At 37.4% G+C, this 14,639-nt stretch overlaps 1 protein-coding gene across 1 annotated transcript in view; it reads right to left on the bottom strand.

The window, feature by feature from the left end:
- pspc1 (paraspeckle component 1) overlaps positions 1–14,639 on the bottom strand; it is a 166,773-nt gene that overhangs the window by 49,092 nt on the left and 103,042 nt on the right. The gene's annotated exons all lie outside the window — the stretch shown is intronic.

Here is a 14,639-nt window from a genome sequence, read left to right as displayed (position 1 = left end):
TCACTGTCTCCTCTCCACCAGTAAGCTGGTGTGTGGTGGGCGTTCTGGCGCAATATGGCTGCCGTCGCATCATCCAGGTGGATGCTGCACATTGGTGGTGGTTGAGGAGATTCCCCCTTCCATGTAAAGCGCTTTGGGTACCCAGAAAAGCGCTATATAAATGTAACAAATTATTATTATTACTTTTGTCAATAAAATTCTTCCAGAAATTGTTATGTTAAGTTTTTTTTAAATACATTCACAATACGCTGGGGAACGTGCACATCTGTTTGTGTGTCGGACACTAAATCACTGCCCCTGCCTCTGTTCTTCTCTTCTGATGCTGAGAACTTGGCCCGTCTGATCAGTGTTATGGCCTTACAAGACAATTTTACTATTTCTGAAAGCTGCCTTTGTAGCTTTGTACTAGAAATAAGTTCTAAGAATGAATCCCTTTAATCAATCATTTAAATCACTTAAGCTGAGGTGTTTAATTGTTCTGTTGCTGTTGATTTCAGGAAATGTGCAACCCAATCCAGGTCCAGACTCTGTTATAAGTTTTAATACCCCTGCTGATTTTAAATCTAGGGCTGGTCTTGGTTTTATTCACTTGAATGTTCGCAGTTTGATTGCAAAGATGGATATGATTCGTATTTGGGCACACTCAACTGATGCTGATGTAATTGTTTTATCAGAAACTTGGCTAAGCAAATCTGTTCTGAATGAGGATATCAGTATTGATGGTTATAATGTACATAGGACTGATCGTCCCAGAAGGGGTGGGGGTGTCGCAGTATATATCAAAAGTAAGTTTCATGTAAATGTACTTCTCTCTAAATCAGTGAATAAGCAATTCGAATTTTTAGCTCTTGATCTCGAGGTCTCTAGGACTCTCCACATTATGGTAGTTGGTTGCTATAGGACACCCTCAGCTGTTAGGGATGCTCTGCCTTCTTTAATGCAGCTTTTATCAGGACTGAATCTGAACGAAATTGTAGTCATTGGAGATCTATATTGGAACTGGTTACATCCAGTATCTGATGATTTTAAAGCTTACTGTGACTCGCTAAATCTCTTTCAGCTCGTCGATAGTCCCACCAGACCTAATCTGAAATGTCCAGATAAATCATCTCTAATTGATCACATCCTAACCAACGTTCCTTATAAATACTCAACAGCTTCTGTTTTTGCAAACGACATTAGTGACCACTGTGTTGTTGCCACAGTCAGAAACACAAAAATTCCCAAAACCAAGCCACACATTATTATTAAGCGCGACATGAAACATTTTATGGAACAAGGGTTTTTCTATAACCTGTTTTATTTTGACTGGGATAAAATGTATCTTAATGCTGATGTTGAAAATGCTTGGAATTTTTTTTATGATGGTTTTAAAGAAATTGTTGACAAGCATGCTCCCCTCAGAAAGTAGAGTAAAAGGCCGAAACAATGCATGGTTCACTGTAGATTTAGCCAACTCTCTTCATGAGCGTAATAAGGCCTGGGCAAAAGCCAGGAAAACAAGCCTGGATTCTGATTGGCTGCTCATAAGGAGACTGCGCAATTTGTGCACAGTGGCTATTAGAAAGGCCAAAGCAGACCACTTTTTTATAGAAACTTCAAACAATTTAAATAACCCCTTAAAATTTTGGAAAACGATTAAATCCTTGGCTGGAAATAACACTGGCATCGAGCTGCCACCATGCATTCTTAAGGACTCACGTAAATTATCCGATAAGGCTGAAAGGCTTGGCTGTTTTAATGAGCATTTTTATTGCCCCTGGTTCCTTGTTCGATTCCCTCAACATTTCACATCAGAATCACCCTAAAGGACATACTCATGGTCATATTAGAGTCAGTAATTCTTTTAATTTTAAACCATTTTTAGTTTCAGAAGTGCATAAAGCCCTCACACTTTTAGACATTAGAAAATCGGCTGGTCCTGATAATTTGGAGCCTTATTTTCTACAGTTAACATCTGATTTTATTGCACCGCCTTTGACTTATCTTTTTAATCTCTCTCTGGACACAAACGAAATTCCACTTATATGGAAATCTACATTTGTTCTTCCTCTGTTAAAAGGGGGAGACCCGACAGATTTAAACAACTACAGACCCATTTCGAAATTGTCCGTCCTGGCCAAGGTTATGGAAACTCTGGTGAATGAACAATTGAAAGAGTTTCTAACTACCAACAATATTTTGTCTAACTCTTAATCAGGTTTTCGTAAAAAACACAGCACAACTACAGCAGCCCTAAAAGTAGTAAGTGATTTCATTGACTCTTTAGATAAAAAACAACATTGTGCAGCTCTTTTCATTGACCTATCTAAGGCTTTTGATACTGTGGATCACGCAATATTAAAACAAAGACTTCTCAGTGTCGGGTTGTCAGAACAAACAGTCTGTTGGTTAGAAAACTATCTATCAGGTAGATCTCAGTGCGTACAGGTAAATGGTCTCACTTCCAGCCCTCTTAGTATATCTAAGGGTGTGCCCCAGGGGTCAGTGCTTGGACCACTGTCATTTATATTATATATCAACATTCTCGATCAAAATGTCTCCAACGCAAATTTTCATTTCTATGCCGATGATACTGTGATATACTGCTCTGCACCAAACCAAGCTCTTTGTCAGCTACAACTTGCTTTTGATACTGTACAACGTACCTTGTTTGATTTAAAACTTGTTTTGAATGACGATAAAACAAAACTTATGTTGGTTTCCAGTGCAAAATCAAAGTCACGGAACCTTTTACCCATCACTACTTCTCAGGGCTCCGAGATTGAGTCTGTATCTCAATACAAGTATCTTGGTTTCCTAATTGATGATTCACTCTCTTTTAAACCTCACATTCAGCAGTTAGTGAAAAAACTGAAGCTGAAACTGGGTTTTTATTTTGGAAACAAGTCACGTTTTTCCTTTGAGGCCAAAAGGAGCTTGTTGCTGCTACTTTCATGTCAGTGCTGAACTATGGCGATATTATATACATGCATGCATCTATTACAAGCTTAAAACTGTTGGATACTGTTTACCACGGAGCTCTTAGGTTCATCACAAACTTTAGAGCACTTACTCATCACTGTTCTTTGTATGATCAGGTTGGTTGGTCTCCATTGTCCACTCGTAGACTTAATCATTGGCACATTTTTATCTACAAAGCTATTCTTGGTCTGCTTCCCCCATATCTTCAATCTTACATTAAAAAGAAAGGTACAGGAAGATATTGCCTTCGTTCTGAGGACTTAGTATTGTTATCTGTCCCTCAAGTCCGGACTGAATTGGGAAAAGGGGCGTTTAAGTATGCGGCCCCCTGCGCTTGGAATCAGCTGCAAAATGTCCTGAATCTTCAGGAGCCGGTTTCACTTGTTGATTTTAAATTACTTTTAAATTACATGGAGGCTACACAAACTGGCTGTAGATGTTATGATTGACTATTCTGACGATCCTTGCTATTGTTTATCGCTTGTGATAAATAGATATGAAACTTTGATTTTTATGACCTTGTAACTCACTATTTTTTACCGGCGTAAATTGTTATATGTTTTGTGTTCATGGCTGTTCTGGAACAACAGCCACCTTTCTCTCAAAACAAAGGTGTGCGTATATGAGTCCTGTGTGCTCTCCGTTCTGCTATATGGAAGCGAAACGTGGCCTACATACCAGCGGCAGGAGCACAAGCTTAATGCTTTTCACTTCCGTTGCCTACGACAGATCCTTGGCCTGTCATGGCAGGATCGGGTCCCAAACACCACCGTGCTGAAGCTCACTAACAGCAGTGACATGTATACCATGTTCCGGAGGAGGCGACTCAGATGGATCGGTCATGTACGTCGTATGCCAGATGAACGTCTCCCAAAGTCCATCTTCCATGGGGAGTTAGCTGTGGGACACCGCCCTCGTGGCCGACCCAAGCTCCGCTTTAAGGATGTCGTCAAGCGGGACATGAATGTCTTTAACATCAACCCTCACCAATGGCATCACCTTGCGGAAGACCGGGCAGCTTGGCGGTCTGCACTGACAGAAGGCACAACTTTGTCCTGTCATGCTTACACCAGCTTTTGCACAGAAAGACGGCATGCTAGATACCGTTCAGATCGGCGCTTGTGCTGTAAAAGGCCTTGATGTTCATGTTATAGGTTATATGTTTTTATGTCTGCAACCTTGTTAATTGTGCTGCTGCCTGTCTTGGCCAGGACGCTCTTGGAAAAGAGATTTTTAATCTCAATGAGTTTTCTTTCTGTTTGAATAAAGCTAATATATGTCTCTCTGCAGCCAAGTATTCATTATTAATTTACACATTTCCAAAGTTTCATCAATATTAAAATGTTCTAAATTATCCATCATCTTAGATAACCAGATACCTAAATATTTAACTTCATTTTTAACTGGGATATTGTATAATGTTTGGACATATTTAGCATTAAACCTGAAGCTTCTGTAAGACTGTAAAAACTGGAAGAGAGGGCTACTCTAGTGAATGTTGAGAGCCGCCGGGACTCTCAGCTTCATGTATTTCCTAATGTTGGGTTCGCATCTCTTCTCTTTATTCCAGAGCATTTGATGTTATTGTAATGATTATATTTGAACTGATTATGAAATTGGCATGATACATTTACCTGACATAATAAATTGTTACATTTGATTATTCTAATTGACTTTGACATTGTTTTCATTCAAGAGTTAAAAAGAATAGTCAAACATTCGCTCACATTTAATGATGCACGGATATCATTAAAACCTTTTCATTTCTGGAGTCAGATGAAATAACGAGAAAATACATATCAGAAATGTATTTGATTTAATCAAAATTACTTTGCGACGTGGAAAGACAGTAACACGTAGAGACCTTCCCCGCTGATCGGAAGTTCCATTGGGCTGATTTAGCCGGGCCTTACACTTCTGAAAAAATCATATTAACTGAAGTGCTAGGGGTATTTACCGTTCATTTCTTAAAAAAAAAAAGTTATGTCGTCAGCAAATTGACTGACAATAAAACGATTCCCTTCTAGATCAATGCCAGATATGGTTCCCATTTTGAGTAAAATAGACAACATTTCTGCTACCATAATAAATAATAAAGATGAACTTCCACAACCTTGTCTTCTGACCTCGAATCTTGGACAAGTACCTTGAGTAAGAGCTACAGAGCTGTTTATGTCTTTATAAAGCATACCAACAATATTAATAAATTTAGGACCAAAACCAAAGTGTTTAAGAGTTTGAAAAATAAAAGAATGCTCCACCATGTCAAAGGCCTTATAGAAATCCAAAAATAAAATTAAACCATCTTCTTCAATCAGATGACCATATTCAATCAAATTAAAAATGAACCTAATATTATTATGAATTGACCTATCCTTTAAGAATCCTGATTGGGTCACGCTATTGTGATATTCCAGTTTTTAATCTAGAAGCCAGTGCTTTAGTAAACATTTTGTAATTTGTATTTAGTAGTGTTATCGGGCGTAGGTTATCTAATATCCTCTTATCTTTTCCTGGCTTTGGTATCAAAATAATAAGCCCTTGTTTCATAGTTGGCAATAATTTGTTATTATTTATACAATCTTGTAAGGCTTCAAATAGAAGATATGTTAGGTCATCCCAAAATAATTGATAAAAATCTGTGGTTAAACCATCAGGACCCTGTGATTTACCAGGTTTATTCTGTTTAATAGCCGCATCAAGCTCTTGTATGGTTATGTCTGATTCACAAAGTTCTTTAAACACACTATCAATTGACGGGATATTATTTTTTATCATCTGAAAAAAATAATTAGAATTAACAGAGGAAGAAGATGAGGAATACAATTTAGAGTAAAATTTAAACACCTCTTTTGCTATTAAGTTATTATTTGAATGTTCTATTTGGTTCACTATTAAACTATTGAGCGAATGTCTTTCCTGTCGTCTTTTTTTCAAATGAATGAAGTATGAGCATTTTTTTCCCCCTCTTCCAGCCACTTAGCTCTGGATCTCACGTATGCCCCTTTTGCCTTTTTAATATAGGATTTCTTTTTCACTTTTTTTTTTTATCAGATTTTTGCTAAAGGTCATTGAATATTCTCTCAATTTATGTTTTAAATATTCCCATTTAGTACCAGTGGCATTCGGTTTGAATCACGAAAAGTATCTGGCTGTGGGGTTTAAGTTTCTCCAAATATCAATTAATACATTAGCAGACATTTTGAATAATACTCTTAACATGAGAAATATTAAATTTAGAAGGTTGTCTAACCATATATTCATCCGGTGTCATGTTAAAATCGCCACCGATTATATATTCTGAAGGGTAACTAGTTGAGGTCACTTATGACATTTGTTATCATCTCCAACAGACCTTTATTCTGGGTTTGGACATTATACCCATACCAATTAACTAAAATGTAAAATAATTTTGTCTAAGAGTAGGACCACTGCAAGCCAATGGCCATTTAGCCTTGAGAGTAATAATCTTGCCCGGGCATTTATTTATACATATAGCGACCCCTTTGAACCATGACTAAACATCATATCATATCAGTTGTAGAGAATAGCCACACATGTGTATCAGTAAATTTGAACAGAGAGAAATGTTTTAAGAGTAGCAAACTTGTAGACTTTTTTTTATCTTCCACAAACATAACACAACAGCACAAATCCTATTCTACAAATCACAAATTAAGAAACTCGTACGCTCACATTTTTGCTACAGTTGCTGCAGTGAATATGGTGCAAAACGCATTTACACACACGCATCAAAACGTGAAGTCACAGAGAAATTTTGCTCATCTGCAAATCAGTATGTGAATTCATCCAATGAGAGTTGTACACTTGTAGAATATTTTGTATATTTGTATACTTGTATATTTTTCTAGCACAAACACAAGTATATAACTACAGCTGCTTGAATCTGCTGCGACGAATCTCAAACACAGTTTTTCGCTTTCAAGTGACAAGTTTCGCGCACTCTCCCTTTTGCACCAAGTGCACAGTGAAATGTGGGGCAAAAGTGAGTTGTGCATCTGTAGAGGCAGTGGGCGGAGCCTACATTAATATTCATGAGTTTCCCGGGCATGCGCGTGGAACATAATAATAATAATAATAATAACTTATATTTATATAGCGCCTTTCACGAGACCCAAGGACGCTTTACACATAACTGCAGAGACAGAAGAGACAGGAGTCATTCCAGGTTAAATGCCTTTGTATCTAGGTGTTTTTTAGGAGGTTTTTGAAAGTGTCCAGAGAGGGAGCATTTCGAATGTCTGTGGGAATGGAGTTCCAGAGGTTAGGGGCTGCGACGCTGAAGGCTCTGTCCCAAAAAAAGTTTGCAGTCTAGCGTGAGGGACAGAGAGCAGGCCCTTGTCAATGGACCGGAGGTTGCGTGAGGGGATGTAAGGGTGGAGAAGGTCCAGTAGGTACTTGGGGGCAGTGGCATGGAGAGATTTATAGGTGAGGAGGATTTTGTAGGTGATGCGAAATTTGACCGGAAGCCAGTGAAGCTGAGTGAGGATTGGGGTGATGTGCTGCCATGACCTAGTGTGTGTGAGAACCCTGGCAGCCGAGTTCTGGACATATTGTAGCCTGTCCAGGACCTTGCTGGGTACCCCATATAGGACACCATTGCAGTAGTCCAAGCGAGAGGTGATGAAGGCGTGAATGAATGACTCTGCCACAGAGTCTGAGAGCATTGGTCGAAGTCTGGAAATGTTTTTGAGGTGGAAGGCGGCGGATTTGGTAATGAGTTGGACATGTGACTGGAAGGAAAGGGTGGAGTCCAAAATTACACCAAGGTTGCGGACCTCTTTGGATGGAGAGATGGAGCAACCATCCACTTTGAGGAGTAGATCACCCTCAAGAGCAGCGCCTTGGGAGCCATTACCATTAGCTCTGTTTTGCTACTGTTTAGCTTGAGGAGGTTAGATGACATCCAAGTTTTTATTTCATTCAGACAGTCAACAAGTGAAACTGCTCATTCTAGTTCGCTCCTCGTTTCTCAGCAGGTTTAATGGATTATTTCAAAAAAGGTAATTATAGTTTCAGCGCGAATTTAAACTACAATTGTGTATCGTTTCGTAAAGATCATAATGTTTTTATTAATTCGTCACTGACTGAATGATTGCTGGCATTCACTTCGTGTAGGCCTATATAAAGTACAGCAAACTTCAACTCGTCATATAAATTGCACCTTGCGATGCTTTAAAACTGTGGCTTTTACTAATTGTTATCATTTGGTGATTGCAATAAATTAAATAAACCCTCATAAATGTATCCGTGGGCTAACACTTTTTAAAAATATATATATTATATATTCTGGTGTGATTGAAATGCACTTTTCATACGGATTCCATAAGCAGAGAGCAGTCTGTTTTCTTTGCTTTGAATTGTTCTGTTTAAAAGTAGACATTTCAGTATAGATATATTTCTCAGGTCTGTGAGGCAAGTAGGCTACCTTATACGCTGAGTTTCGGTTCATTTATGAGACGAGCTCCAGTTTCAGTGCCGCTTTCAGGGAACTGTCACGTCCGTAACATTGTTTTTTCCTCATAAATGCGAACACGAAAAATAAAATAAAATGAATATTTTATGTTCTGGGGAGAACCAACCCTTCTTCATCCGGTGGGTAGTATTACTTTTGGTTTGTGCATTGTAATTCACAGAACCTACTAAAACAATATTTTGCCACCTAAAAATTAAAGATGTTTTGTGTCACATCCGTAACGCATGTGTATTTCCCTCATGTCATATTAAATATAAAATGCATGTGTAGACTTATATTTTTCTAATGTCTGGACTCCTTTATTGAGGGAGTATGGATATATAAACAGAAGTTTCAATATATTGGTATTAAATGCATTTTCTGAGAATTTATATTTCAAGTTTTTACTGCAAATGTCACGTCCATAACGCTGAAATTGACCAATTTTAAATAGGTTCGTGGATCTTAGTATCGCGATTTCGGTTTTATATCGCATATCGTTACAGACCTATATATATATAGTGTGATTGTTCTTAAATTCTTGTTAATTTAAAGGAGAACTCCGGTCAATTTTAACATTGAGCTCATTTTTTTTGTACATTTGGAGTGCTGTCAGTACAGACAAAAACGACAAAAATCGGTGTTGCCTACACCGTGTTATCCTCTTTTTAAAATTTCACTTTTACGCGCGCGATCATTGGTAACTAATATAACTAATGATCGCGCGCGCGAACTCGACAATCGACTACTGTGGACTTCGAACGAAAACAGGAAGTAAATACAGGTATGTGAGCTGGCTGAATTAACATCATTTTTATTAATATCTTGCACATCTACTGCAGTCAGATTGACCGTGGTCACTCTTAATAACACCACTCACATGGCTGTGCACTTGTAATGTCACATTAAGGTTGTTAAGAGGCTAAAAGCAGGTTTAGAACTTGCCCCATTGAAGTCAACAGGGTGCGAATTTTAAAAAGAGGATAACACGGTGTAGGCAACACCGATTTTTGTCGTTTTTGTCTGTACTGACAGCACTCCAAATGTACAAAAAAATGAGCTCAATGTTAAAATTGACCGGAGTTCTCCTTTAAGCCAACTCATTTAAGACCAAACACAAGCATGAATGTGTTGCTTTAATACATACGTACAATTTGGATTAAACAAAATTTTATGGACAAAAGTGGAAAAATTTCATTTGATACAACTAGGTTACTGTAAATGAGAAACAAAAAACACTTAACATTATTTTAGGAATATAATGCCAGCAATCATTCAGTCAGTGACGAATTAATAAAAACATTATGAACTTAACGAAACAATACACAATTGTAGTTTAAGTTCGCGCAGAAACTATAATGACCTTTTTTGAAATAATCCATTAAACTTGCTGAGAAACGCGCATGCCCGGGAAACTCATGAATATTAATGTAGGCTCCGCCCATTGCCTCTACAGATGCACAACTCACTTTTGCACCACATTTCACGGTGCACTTGGTGCAAAAGGGAGAGCGCGCGAAACTTGTCACTTGAAAGCGAAAAACAGTGTTTGAGATTCGTCGCAGCTGTAGTTACGTACTTGTGTTTGTGCTAGAAAAATATACAAGACATTTGTGTGCAACTCTCATTGGATGAATTCACATACTGATTTGCAGATGAGCAAAATTTCTACATGACTTCACATGTTTTGATGCGTGTGTGTAAATGCGTTTTGCACCATATTCACTGCAGCAACTGTAGCAAAAATGTAAGCATACGAGTTTCTTAATTTGTGATTTGTAGAATAGGATTTGTGCACCTGCAATGAAGATGTAGGTGTAACTGTTGTGTTGTGTTTGTGGAAGATAAAAAAAAGTCGACAAGTTTGCAACTCTTAAAACTCTCTGTGACTTCAAATTTACTGATACACATGTGTGGCTATTCTCTACAACTACAAATTCCACTGTCACAGGTGTTCAGTTGTTTTGCACCAAAAATATCTCCATACTCTAAAGCCAGCTGCTTTGCCTTCCTTTCTGGCTTGTTCGATTCTTGGCCATAATTCACGTCTCAAAAGTCTATCTTCCTTCGTCAGGTCCTTCGTCTTCTCCCCACACGAACTCTGGTAAAACTTACTTATTTTATGAATTAGAGAAATCTAATACATTGGCGAGCCACCCAAATGACCGCTCTGCCAAATACAGCAAAATCTAACATTTTGCATTCATTACGATTATAATAGTCAATTTTGAATAGATTGCTAAAACAGGAGCATTCTGAGTGTTAAAAAAAAAAAAAAAATCTTTGTAGAGTAAATGCAGCGATCTTACCGAATGAATGTATAAGAATGTAAAAGGCTGTACTTAGTGTTAAAAAGTGAAGAAAAAATAATAAAAATAAATGATATATATACTGTATATAAATAAATAAATAAAATAAATAAAAGGGGAAAAAATATGATTTTTGTGAATTGCAAAAACACATTTTCACAGTCAGTTTTGCTCATATTTACCATGCGTGCCAGTGTTTGTATAGCCCACTGTAAGTGATCATAAGATATGTGGTAAAAGTGGACTCATAAAAGCCTGCTCATTCTCTCTTTCAGCCAAAATAACAAATATTATACACTCTTCTCTCATTTCTGGTATTGTCCCTTCATCTTTAAAATCAGCTGCAATTACTCCTATACTGAAGAAACCTGGTGCTGACCCAAACAATTTCAATAACCTACGTCCCATATCTAATCTACCATTTCTCGCTAAAATACTCGAAAAAACAGTTGCATCACAGGTCCATGCATACCTGTCTGACAATAACCTTTATGAACAATTGCAATCCGGTTTTCGACCATGCCATAGTACAGAAACAGATATGATAAAAATCACCAATGATCTTCTTGTTGCAGTCGACTCCGGACTATTAACTATTCTTATCTTTCTTGATCTGAGTGCGGCCTTTGACACCATTTCACATAACATCATGATTGACAGATTAGTCTCTATTGGTTTTACTGATACACCCTTGGAATGGTTTAGATCATATCTCTATGGCCGCACTCAGTTCGTTCAGCTTAAACAGTTCAAATCAGACGTATCCCCTGTCATTACTGGTGTTCCCCAGGGCTCTGTCCTGGGGCCCCTTTTGTTTATTATCTATCTACTTCCTCTTGGTCATATATTTCGTAAATTTAATATTCACTTTCATTGTTATGCGGATGACACTCAACTCTATATGTCTACTAAGCCTACCACATCACTTCCACCCTCTTCCCTTACAGATTGTTTAATAGAAATTAAAACTTGGTTTTCTTGTAATTTCCTTAAACTTAATAGTGACAAAACTGAGGTACTCTTAATTGGCAGAAAATCCATTTTGAATAAATAAGATAGTTTTTCTCTTAACATTGATAATTCCAGTTTTCCCTTCTCCTCAGGTCAGGAGTTTGGGTGTGATCCTCGATAGCACTCTCTTTTCAAACTCATATTAATAAATGTCACTCGATCTGCATATTTTCATTTACGTAGCATTAACCGTATCCGACCGTCTCTCTCACCTACTAGTGCAGCCATTCTCGTTCATACACTGGTTACATCCCGTATTGATTATTGTAATTCTCTTCTAGTTGGTCTTCCTCTTAAATCTATACATAAACTTCAATTGGTTCAGAACGCTGCTGCTCGTATCATCACCAGATCCCCTTATATTAATCATATTACTCCGGTCCTTCATCAGCTTCATTGGTTCCCGGTAAAATATCGAATTGATTTTAAGATTCTGTTTTTGACCTTTAAGGTCATTCATAACCTTGCTCCACGGTACCTTGCTGACCTTCTTCATATTTACAAACCGACCCGTACTCTTAGGTCTTCTTCTTCTGTTCTCCTTACTGTACCTCCTGCTCGTTTGACCACCATGGGTTTCAGAGCCTTTAGTCGTTCAGCTCTCAGACTCTGGAACTCTCTTCCATCTGGTATCCGTGATAGTGAATCGCTTTCCATCTTTAAATCTCAGCTTAAAGGGGGGGTGAAACACTCAGTTTCAGTCAATCTCATGTAAATCTTGAGTACCTATAGAGTAATATTGCATCCATCATATCTCCAAAAAGTCTTTAGTTTTATTATATTTATAAAAGAAAGATAGGCTGTACCGAGTCTTTCCGGAAAAAGCAGAGCAGGTGGAGGCGTGCCGTGTGGGCAGAGCTAAATCACGAGTGCGCGAAGCTTTTACGTTGAGAGCGTCTGGAAGCTGTGACATCCTAAAACAAACAATGGCTAACAATCAAATTCAATTCAATATGCTCCATAGATACATTAACTATACGTTATCGTGTTGTTTAGCCTACTTGATGTGCTTAAGTTACACGCCGATAGACACGCACAGATATTTGAAGCAGTTCTACTCACCGCCTGCGGTTCCAATGCAAGACCGTTAACCTTTAGTGTTGGGACTGCTCCATCCTTGAGAACTAAACGATTAGCAAATCCGGCTTCGAACTGGGCCTTGTTTATAAAAAAAATCATCCTCGAAATGCATGGAACAAACAAGAACACTTGCACAACTGTGTTGATGTTCTGGAAAAACAAACTCCATCCACTGGTCCCTTAACGCTTGATTCTTTGGGAATCTGTGCAGTGTTGTCTTGCCTTGGCAACCGAAAACACACTTCTTTGGTGACATATTGCAGCGCAGCCGATGCACAGCGCTTTGATGGGCATAGGTTACGGCTATCGCTCTACAGCTGCGCGCGCGCCCTTCCGAGAGAAGTGCCCTTAGGACCGTATAAGGAAATTCCGGCGCATCTGACGTCATACGCGCCCATACTCGAAAAAAACTTTCCGAAACTTGTGACAACCAGGAAGGAGTATTTTGAGAACAGAAATACTCAATCAAACGTACAACTTAATTTTTGAAACTTTGTCCATGTTTAGCATGGGAATCCAACTCTTTAACAGTGTAAAAAACTCACTATGCATGAAATAGCATTTCACCCCCCCTTTAAGACACATCTTTTTAAATTGGCTTATTCCTTGTGATCTTTCCTTCTCAATTTTTGCTAGTTGTTTTTGTACACTGATTTTATAAGAAGTAACTATAGTTGTAACTTTTCATATTTATTGCTGTAAATGTTTAATCATGTTTTGTGAGGTGACCTTGAGTGTCCAGAAAGGCGCCTATATAAATAAAATTGATTATTATTATTATTCATGTTTAACATTTACATTTAGATGAAGGGTTCCTTTCAATAGGTCAATTTAAAATGTGTGTGAAATTATAATTTGTAGCTCAAAAAGTCCATAAGTAATTATCAATAGACCCTTTTTAGATTTCTTTCTTTCTATAATATGTTTGTATTTCTAACCTTCAAAATGGTGTATTTGTGTGAACTTTTGTGTTTAAATTAAACAATTAATATAAAATGAATATGCAATGTTTTGTAGACATGAAACAACAACTAAGTAAACACTTCAATAAATATTTACCAGATTAAATGTTTACAAAGCTTTTGTTTTATTTTTGTACACTGATAACACATAAAATTGCTTTCTGGTCTACAAAACCAAACAGATGTTGATTGGCACACTATGTCTGCATGTTATTTTAGCCTGCAAATTTTTTTAAATCTTATATTTGTACTAATTATAATATAGTAATACTATGATGCAAAAGTACTACAAAGATCACATAATTTAGTAATTAATTCTAATTAATTAGTAAATAATTAGTTCTGAAGTGTCCTGTTATATGAAAGTGTGATGTCTGTATGATTACTATACTTGCAGTTTAGCCTGCAAACAAAAAGTTGAAAACTAAAGTGACATTTCAGAGAAGAAGAAGAAGAAGAAAAAAAAGATGCGACCATGCCACTGTTCACACTGGATATGACAAAGTATCGTTTGATTAAAAAAACCCCAATTTTTAGAAGAAACTGCTGATAAAGATAAACAAATATATTTTGTATTATAGTTTTACATATCTTTCTTATTTGCAATAACTCAGGAAGGCAATAAGGTAAGAGGAAAATTCTTTTTTAGTGAAGTTCCCCTACACGTGAGCTGCATCTGTATGCAATTTTGTGGTGATAGCATTAAGTAATCAAAAGTTACAGCATTTGTTTAGACCTTGACACCCCACTAATAGGTATTTTTAAAATTGTTCCTCCATGAGGAATATCTTGTGATCGACGCAATGGATTATGTTGATCAACTCATGGGCTCATTTT

This window comes from Rhinichthys klamathensis, unplaced genomic scaffold (genome assembly GCF_029890125.1).
Source record: "Rhinichthys klamathensis goyatoka isolate OS25496 unplaced genomic scaffold, OSU_Roscu_1.1 h1tg000595l_1, whole genome shotgun sequence".
NCBI classification, from domain to species: Eukaryota; Metazoa; Chordata; class Actinopteri; order Cypriniformes; family Leuciscidae; genus Rhinichthys; species Rhinichthys klamathensis.
Note: the sequence above shows the minus strand (reverse complement) of the source record. Positions and strands in the feature narration are given on the sequence as shown.